The following is a 9,191-nucleotide window of genomic DNA, read 5'->3' as shown; positions in this document are numbered from 1 at the left end:
TAGAAACCAGTAGTTGTTAATTTTGTTGAAAAGAAAAAATGCAAATTTAAGCTTAGCCATTTACATCTCCAGTGCCGATGGACAGTTAGCGTATGGCAGTTACTTACACATTTATTTCTCTTTGTTCTTCAATACAAGTAAAATCTTCTGCTCTTTGAAAACACTGTTAAGAAAATGATAAGACAAGCCACAAACTGCGGAAGTGGGGGCAGGGATTTGTAAAACACATTTCAGATAAAATACTGGTATCTAGATGATATAAAGAGTTCTCACAACTCAAAAATAAGAAAACGTACAACTCAACTGAAAAATGGGCAAAAGAACTTGAGCAGATACTTCACCGAAGTAGAGATACTGATGGCAAATAAGCACATAAAAAGATGTTCAACATCATTAGTCACCGGGGAAATATAAATCAAAACCACAACGAAATAACACTAAGACTGTATTAGAATGGCTCAACTGAAAAAAAAAAAAAAAGAAAATGTAAAAATGCCAGCAAAGATCTGAGGCAACCAGAACTCCCATACGTTGCTGGTAGGAATGCAAAAAAAGTGGGAAAGCCACTTCAGAAGACAGTTTGGCAATTTCTTATATAGTTAAACATGTATTTATTATACAACTAGCAATTTTCCCAAGAGAAATGAAGAAATATGTACACACAAAAACCTGTATATTTGAATGTTTATAGCGGCTCTATTCGTAATTGTCAAAAGTTATAAATAACTGGAAAGTTCATCAACTGGAGATTGGATGAACAGATTGCACTATATCTGCACAATAGGACTCTACTCAGCAACAAAAAGGAAAGAACATGCAAAAATATAGGTGACTCTTAATAGCAGTATGATAAATGAAAGTAGTCAGGCAAAAAAAGCTATATATTGTATGATTCCATTTCTATGGCATTCTTCAAAAGTTAAAATTAAAGGAACAGAGATGGAGCAGGGATTGCCAGGGGCTGTGAGTGGGAGAGTGGCTTGACTATAAAGAAGCATGAGGGGACTTTTGGGGTGATGAGATATTCTATATTTTGAATATGTTGGATTACATTCATAGAACTCTACATCTGAAAATGGTAGAATTTCAGTGTGTGAAAATTATACTTCAATAAACAACACAGATATTTTTTACATAAATGAGTGAGAATACTCCAAAAATGCTGAGTGCTTGTCTGTAGGTGAACGTATTACCTGTTGATTTTTACTTATTTATTTTTAATTCATATTTATATTTATTTTTTATTTGTATTTTCTTCTTTTATTTTTTACTTTGTAATCAATAAAACCTATTTTTTTGGGAACAGATGTGAAATCGGTACTTGCCATGGGAGCAAAAAGAAGGCAACAATATCATTTGGCAAATATTTCATGAGTTGTCCTTTCTGGAGGGCCGTGGACTTGGCATTGGGAGTGAGCGGTGACTAACTCCATTCCGGTGCATCTCACAGTCTCATGGAGAATGGAGAAGATGAGCTGAGAAGGCTGGGAGGAGTCCTTCCGAGGCTGACAAGGTGTATCACAGCACTGTTCAGTAGCACTTCCTGCGATGATGGAAAGATTCTGTGTCTGCTCTGACCAGTATGATGACCATGACCCATCTGAAGTTGGAGCACTTGAAATGTGGCTGGTGCAACAGAGGCAATGAATTATTTATTTGTTTAATTTTAATGACTCTAAATGTAAATGTAAGGAGCTACACGTGGCTATGGCTACTGTGTTGGCTAGAACAGGTCTACAGCATAAAACCCAGATGTGTGATTGTTGCCCAGACCTCACTGACAGCCCTTTACACTTGCAAGTTGCAAAAAAAAACGAGGAGGAAATCAAAGGGCTAACACCCCTTAAGGGAGTTGTACCTAGGACAGCCCGACCGATGTGGAATGAGTGTCTGGACCAGAATATAATTCGTATCTGATCAAAGAAGGTATCTTCCAAGCAAATGCTCCTGCCCATTTGGTCAAGAAGTAATGCTAAACAGGTTTCCTTTTCACACCCTTCAAGGGCACAGCCTTCCAAACGTAGATGTGTGGGGTGAACCCCAGAACGAGATTTAGTAGGCAACATTTCCAGAGTTTTTTTCAGCATGAAAACTTTTGTTCTCAGAGCCCTGAATAAAAACTCGTGGAATTTGTGTTTTCAAAATCCATCTTAGTTTTCAAGGTCTGCTGTAGCAAATCACCACAAATTTGGTGGCTTATAAAACAGAAATTTATTTTGTTGGCGTTTTGGAGGTTAGCAGTCCAAAATCACGGTGTCAGTAGGGCCATAATCCCTCTGAAGTCTCCAGGCAAGGTCCTTCCTTGCCTCCCTAGCTTCTGGTGTTTGCTGACAGTCTGGGCATATCTTGGCTTGTGGGTACATTACTCTCATCTCTGTCTTCCCATGGCTTCTGTCCTGTTCTCATGAGGACACCAGTCATATTGGATTAAGGCCCACCCCACTCCAGTACATTTTAACTAATTACCTCTACAGTGACCCAATTTCTAGACAAGGTCACATTCCAAGGTACTAGGGGTTACCAGTATCATCTCAGCATAATTTTTTGGGGGACACAATTTACCCCAAAACAAAATCTAGTTTGGGGAACTGTGATCTGAGGTCATGGGAATGATGGCTTCTAGGAGGGGAGGGTGAGAGAGAAGCAACCAAGGATATATGAAGGGCATATAGGTAACATCCACAGACCATTTTATGTCTTTCTATTTTATGTCTCCCAACTGCAAACATTTAAAATGAGTGTCATAAATTGATAGGTGATTCACTTTTTTTTTCACCTTCTACCCCAAATGAAAAAGACTGTAAATGGGGATAATTAAAAGAGTGGCATAAACTTCCAAAGCTAGAACAACCATAAAACAACTCATTTAACTATAGAAACATGAGTAGTGAAGAAGGAAAGGGAAAATGAGGCCAATGTGGATTCCCTTCTAGGTGGCCTCTTCCAGTATGTTCCCCCATCTCTGCTTCGATGTGACGGCCCCTCAGGAACAGGAGGTCCAGAGTCCCTGCTTTGACTCCAGTGGTGCACACATACCATGAGGCAGCTGCCTCCAGGCAGTGGGACCTTCCCTTGCATATCTTTATTAGTCGTTAAAAGCCCAGGCCTGCTTTGTACACTGTGAGGTGAGTAAAGCCCAGATTATTTACTTTGGCATATACTAGAGTCTTCGTCAGGATGAAAGGCTCCTCAAAGGAAGGCAACATGTCATTACCCTTTAAATGGGCTTATAAACCTCATTTTAAAGGAGGCATTAGTTTAGATAACTGCAGTGAGAGAGTAGCTTATGATAGGACCAAAGTATCTGAAATTGTGCTTCATAATGCTAAAAGCCTAGTAAAATGGATTCTCACGATGTTGAGGTGGCCAGATAGCCTTTTTTTTGTCTTTTAAGTGAAAGGACAATATAACTTTAAAGGCATTAATAATAGTTCAAAATCACCCAACAGTTTCATTGTTGTATTTTCTTCTTTTTATCTGTGCGTGGGGAGCCATTACCTTCCTCACACACTCATATTTTTGCAGTGTGCATCTCATTTTATACTTTGCTAGTTTCTCTTAACATTTGTTATATCCTGTTTCTAGTGCCCAGTTCTGAAAGTATGAGAAATCTATCTTAGAAATCGTGGGTAGGGAAGCCACCGAGGAGGATGGAGATTCTCACATGTGGGCTGCTTTAGAGGGGTGCCACTTCAAGGAGCCCTACCCCTGTTTTGGTAAATGCCAGTGAGCCTCAGTGCCTGCCTGCTCACCAGCTTCCTTATTCTGTTTTTAAGATGTGAAGTGCCTTCTTCTCTCCTCTCTCCCCAGTACAGCGGGATTTTCCTTGCCTTTAGGGGCATTTTTAATTCCTCATATTCCTTAGCACCCAATAGGTGCTGTCCTCTCCCTCCATTTGATGGAAGTGATGGATCTGAAACAAAGACTCTATTAATAATTTGGAGATGTATGTAAAGATCTTTCTTCTGGGTTGCATAAGGGATTTCCCCAGCCACAAAGCAATGCAGGATGGCATATAAAGATAATTGTAAAGTTAGCCAATCATGATAAAAAGGTAAACAATGAAGAGTATAGTTTCTCTTGCCATGGGACCTTGGAGTTTAAGTGGGGGGTGTTAGAGCCAAGAGGCAAATGATATTAATCAGAAGATAATAATAGTTCACTTGCTTGTAGAAGTATAAAGGTACTTGAGAAAATTAGTGGAAACACTAATTTCTGCAATTCCCTATCTTTCCCACCTCCTATGAAGTCAAAATTTACTTACTTTATTTTACAGATGGAAAAAATCATCATAAAAGGAGATAAAGAGAAGCAAATAAGTTGAGAAGCATTACAAAATGGCAGAAAAACGTTTGGAAGCTGCTATTGACCCAGTGTTGGCCAAACTCTGTCATTGTGCAGGAGCTTGAAACACCCATCCAGCATCTGAGTAGACATGGGGAATCTGCAAAACGCACTATTAACAAAACAGCTGAAGAGAGGCACACTCTCTGAGCTGCAGATGCTAATAATGTGATATGGCATAGGGATGAGTACCCCTTCTATACGTTAGGAAGTTTCGGGAACCACAGAGCCTCAAAGCAGTTCCAATTGTAGCCAGGCTGGGCCACAAGAAAGAGATGCTTTGAAAGGTCACCAGCGACCAGTTTTTCCCGGGCCAGTGTTTGCTTGCATCAGCCCCGTTCCCGGCTTTGCTGCCCTCCTGATGAAGGAAGAGCAAGAATAATCTTGTACAAAGGCAATTTTGTATGTGGGTACAAATTTATCTGTAAGACAAATTCCTAGAAGTAGAATTGCTGCATTGAAGGGTATGTGCATTTGTAATATTGACATGGCTGAATTTTCTGCCAGAAAAGTTGTCCAGTTTTCAAGTCCCACCCGAAATGTCTGAGTGCCTTTTTGCCCCACAGTTTTGCCAACAGAGTGTATTACAGACTTTTTCATCTTCGTCAAGTTGATAAGTGAAAAAATAGTATTTCATTTTATTTTAAATCTGCATTGATATTAGTTTTAATTTAGAACATTTGTATTTTCTTTGTTGTGAGTTATTTATAAATTATGTTGGTTCTTCCCTTTGTTGGTGTTTTGGACAATTTTGTTATTGATTTTTTTGGTGGGATTCTCCTTTTTGTGGTGATATATGTATAATAAAATTTTCCATTTTAACTGTATATTTTTAAATGTACAGTTACTTTTACACTATCATGCTAGCATCCTTACCTTCCATTACTAAAACTTTTTCATCTCCCTCCACAGAAACTCTCTACCCATTAAATAACAACTCCCGACTCCTCTTATTCCTATAACCTACTTCCTGTCTCTACGAATTTGCTAATTCCAAATACTTCATAAAAGTGGGATCATACAATATTTGTCCTATTATGTCTGGTTTATTTCACATAGCACAATGCTTTCAAAGTTCATCCATGATGCAGCATGAATCAGAACTTCATTGTTTTTATGGCTGAATAGCATTCCATGATATGGATATACCATATTTTGTTTATCCACTCATTGTTTGATGGGTCTTTGAGCTGTTTCCACCTTTCAGTTATTGTGAATAATACTGCTCTGAACATTGGGGTACAAATATCTGTTTAAGTCTCTGTTTCCAATTCTTTGGGGGTATTTACCCAAGAGTGAAATTGCTAGCTGATGTGGTTTAACTTTGTGAGGAACTGCCAAACTGTTACTCACAACAGTTGCACATTTTACATTCCCACCAGCAATGCAGGAAAGTTCCAATTTCTCCATATCCTAACACTTATTTTCTGTTCTTTAATAATAGGCAGCCTATTGGATTTGCAGTGATATTTCGTTGTGGTATGGATGCATTTCCCTAATGGCCAATGATGGTAATCATCTTTTCAGGTGCTCAGCTGGTTGCCACTAGAGGGTCCGCCCCATATGCGGATGAGGTTTACTACCCTGCTGCTTCCAGAACCTGGACCAGGAACTCACGCTGGGAACTTGGGCTGAACAGCTCAACCATGCTGAGCTGGTGAAGGGGCCAGCTAGGGTGCTGTGAGATCCAACTGCTTTTAAGTTGCCTCTTTGATTTGGCATTCACCCTGTTTCTTCCATCCTTTGACTATTTTCTGGAGCTTTGAGAAAGATGCTTCTGCCAGTTCTTGCTTGGTTGGGCAACGTTTCTGTGGGCGTTGAAGGGGCTTCTCACTCTGCTTTTTATTTATTATTATTGGGAAATGTTCATGCATATACAGTCCACTCAAAATACACAGTCAGTGGCTCACAATATCATCACATAGTTGTGTATTCATCAACATGATCATTTTTAGAACATTCATATCACTCCAGAAAAATAAAAAGAAAAAAAAAAAACCCCCATACATCTCATACCCCTTAACTCTCCCTCTCATTGACCACTAATATTGCAATCTACCCATTTTTTTACACTGTCTTCACCCCTATAATTTATTTAAATTTCTTGTCCTTATTTTTTTTACTCGTTTGTCCATCCCTTGGATAAAGGGAGCATCAGCCACTAGGTTTTCATAATCATATGGTCACATTGTACAAGTTATATCATTATAGAATCGTTTTCAAGAATCAAGGCTACTGGAACACAGCTCAACAGTTTCAGGTACTTCTTTCTAGCCATTTCAATACACCATAAACTAAAATAGGATATCTATATAATGCATAAGAATAACCTCCAGGTTATTTATAAATAACCTCTCCACTCTGTTTGAAATCTCAGTCACTGAAACTTTATTTTGTCTCATTTCTCTAGTCCCTTTTTTGATCAAGAAGGCTTCTCACTCCCATGATGCCAGGCCCTGGCTTGTCCTGGGAGTCATGTCCCATGTTCTCACTCTGTGTCATTTCATTTTTAAATCTATAGTTCCCCCTCTGCTTTATTTTTTCCTTGCTATTATTTGTTGATGCAACCTTTAGTTTAGAAATTTCAGTCCTGTAGAACTTCTGACAATCTGGATTATGGTACGTTTTTCATGCTGTTTAACATATTTTCTTGTCTTCTTGCAAACTGATCTTTAGATCAAGAGGCTCGATCAAATTGTGTGTTTTTTTTTTCTTTTTGGCACACACACCTTAGGGGTGTTATTGTGCACTTCCTGTTGAATCACATCAAGAGGCACATAAAGTCTGTTTGTCTCTCTTTCTGTGATGTTAAGGTTTACTGTCAGTTTAGTTGGCATTCTGCTTTTAAAGAACACTGTTACAGAAAAATAAAATTTCTCTATAGAAAATGGACTGGCGAGTGAGAAACTCACAATTTTTTTCTGGTGGTAGAGAACACACAATGCGGGGAGCTGACTCACATTGATCACAGGACATGTTAAATGTGAAACATAACAAATTATGTCCTTTTGGTTCAACTTCTTTCGGTCCCCAGTTTGGCATTTTGCAGCCAGCTATTTCAGGGACCTATTTGCTGACTTATTATCTTGAAAATGTGTATGGATTTAAGGCATTTTTACACCTTCTTTTCCTTTTCATTTGACCTGGAATAAGAATTTATCCATCTCACTATTAGGCTTACAATTCACAAATGTTTCTGGCCACTCTTAGCGTGGTGAAAGTTTCGGGGGCATGGAGGCCTCTATGACTGGGGTCCCAGCTGTAATCATATTGGACTTTCAGTTTCTAAATGACTGCTATTTACTCCTTTTCCCTGCCACTGAGCTGCTATTTCCTCTTCCCTGCTTACTTCTCTGCTCTTGGCTGACCTGTCCCTGTAGCCCCATAGGTCTGTGAGATGCTCCTGTATTATCCCCTCATCTCACTCACAATACTTAGTGGAGCTGATCAATGATCCTTCCTAATCCCTGATTTGAACCAGGTGGGGCCGTGGGAAACACCTTTTAAAAGGGGTTCAAGTTTCTTTGTTCTGTGCTACTTCTAAAACCACATTTCTTCAAAGACATGTGGCCCAAGTGGTTTCTCAACAGAAAACTACTTTCTTTAAACAATTCTACAATATCTGCAGTTTTTTGTTTATTTGTTTTTTTACGGAGTTCACACATTTAGGTGAAGTATCAACTTCATGATCATCTTAAGTAATAGATAATTCCCTATTATTCAAATAAAGGAATAGAAATATAACTATGAATAATCTTGTTTTCAAAAAGATTTTTAAACTCTCTCAATCCTAATAGTTAATCCTATTTTAACTACAAAAATGACGTTCCAAATACATCTTATGTTAATCCTATTATAAAACACAAAGTGATAAACTGCTGAAATCACAGGCAGAGTCTCTTCCTTGACAAGTTTCTACAGATGGCCCTTACTTTGTTCCTTCCCTTCCCTGTGGGTATGAAATAAATGGCAATAATTTGTCATCAAGTAAAATCTGTGCTTGTGCAGGTTAGGGAGTGGACTGGCTTGGAAAGGAGGCACATGTCTTCTGTTCTCTCTTCAGTTTTGTGCTGCGGGTGTATGTGGTCTGGCTGCACAGAATAATTGATGTGCTTTAGAAATTGAAAAATAAATGAAAATCTGAAGACACCGAAGGGCCTTGTAGAATTAGATTTCTGTTGCTGAAAAGAACTTGTAATAGGGTATTTGCTCTCTGGAAGTAATCTGCTATTTTAATAGCATTGGTTGGAGACTGAAACAAAAAGTATATACACAAACGCATACACACATATATACATTTAGACATACATACATACCTATACACGTATATATATCCACACACATGCATACACATATATTTAGTTATAATATAACATTAATAGATTTAATGAGTTATCTTATCCAAGACTCTGATTTCTGAATAAAAAAGCTTTTCAAGGTAGATAGTAATAAAACAATATGATCATAGGCAGATATAATCATAGGTAAAAATAGAGGTTTGAAACAACACTCCCATCATTTTACTCACTGTTTTAGACTGCTGAGCTGTGTACTATGCCATTCCCATGTTTGTGTGTAGCTGTGGGAAAAAAGATGTCCCGGATTTTAAGAGGCAGAGCACACAGGAAAAGAATTTAACTCTAAACCCTGGCTCTGTTTAGCACTTTGATGGATTTTAGCACAAGCTAATGCATGACATCAGCACATTTATTTATTTTGGTTTTAAAGATATGTTTTATTTACTACATCCTAAGAATGAAAATGGAGCAATATCAAAATACATTTAAAAGCTTTACAAATAACTAAAATAGCTGAACTACTAGCATGTTTGAAAACAGGGAATGCTA

Source organism: Tamandua tetradactyla, chromosome 3 (genome assembly GCF_023851605.1).
Source record: "Tamandua tetradactyla isolate mTamTet1 chromosome 3, mTamTet1.pri, whole genome shotgun sequence".
Lineage (NCBI taxonomy): Eukaryota > Metazoa > Chordata > Mammalia > Pilosa > Myrmecophagidae > Tamandua > Tamandua tetradactyla.
Note: the sequence above shows the minus strand (reverse complement) of the source record.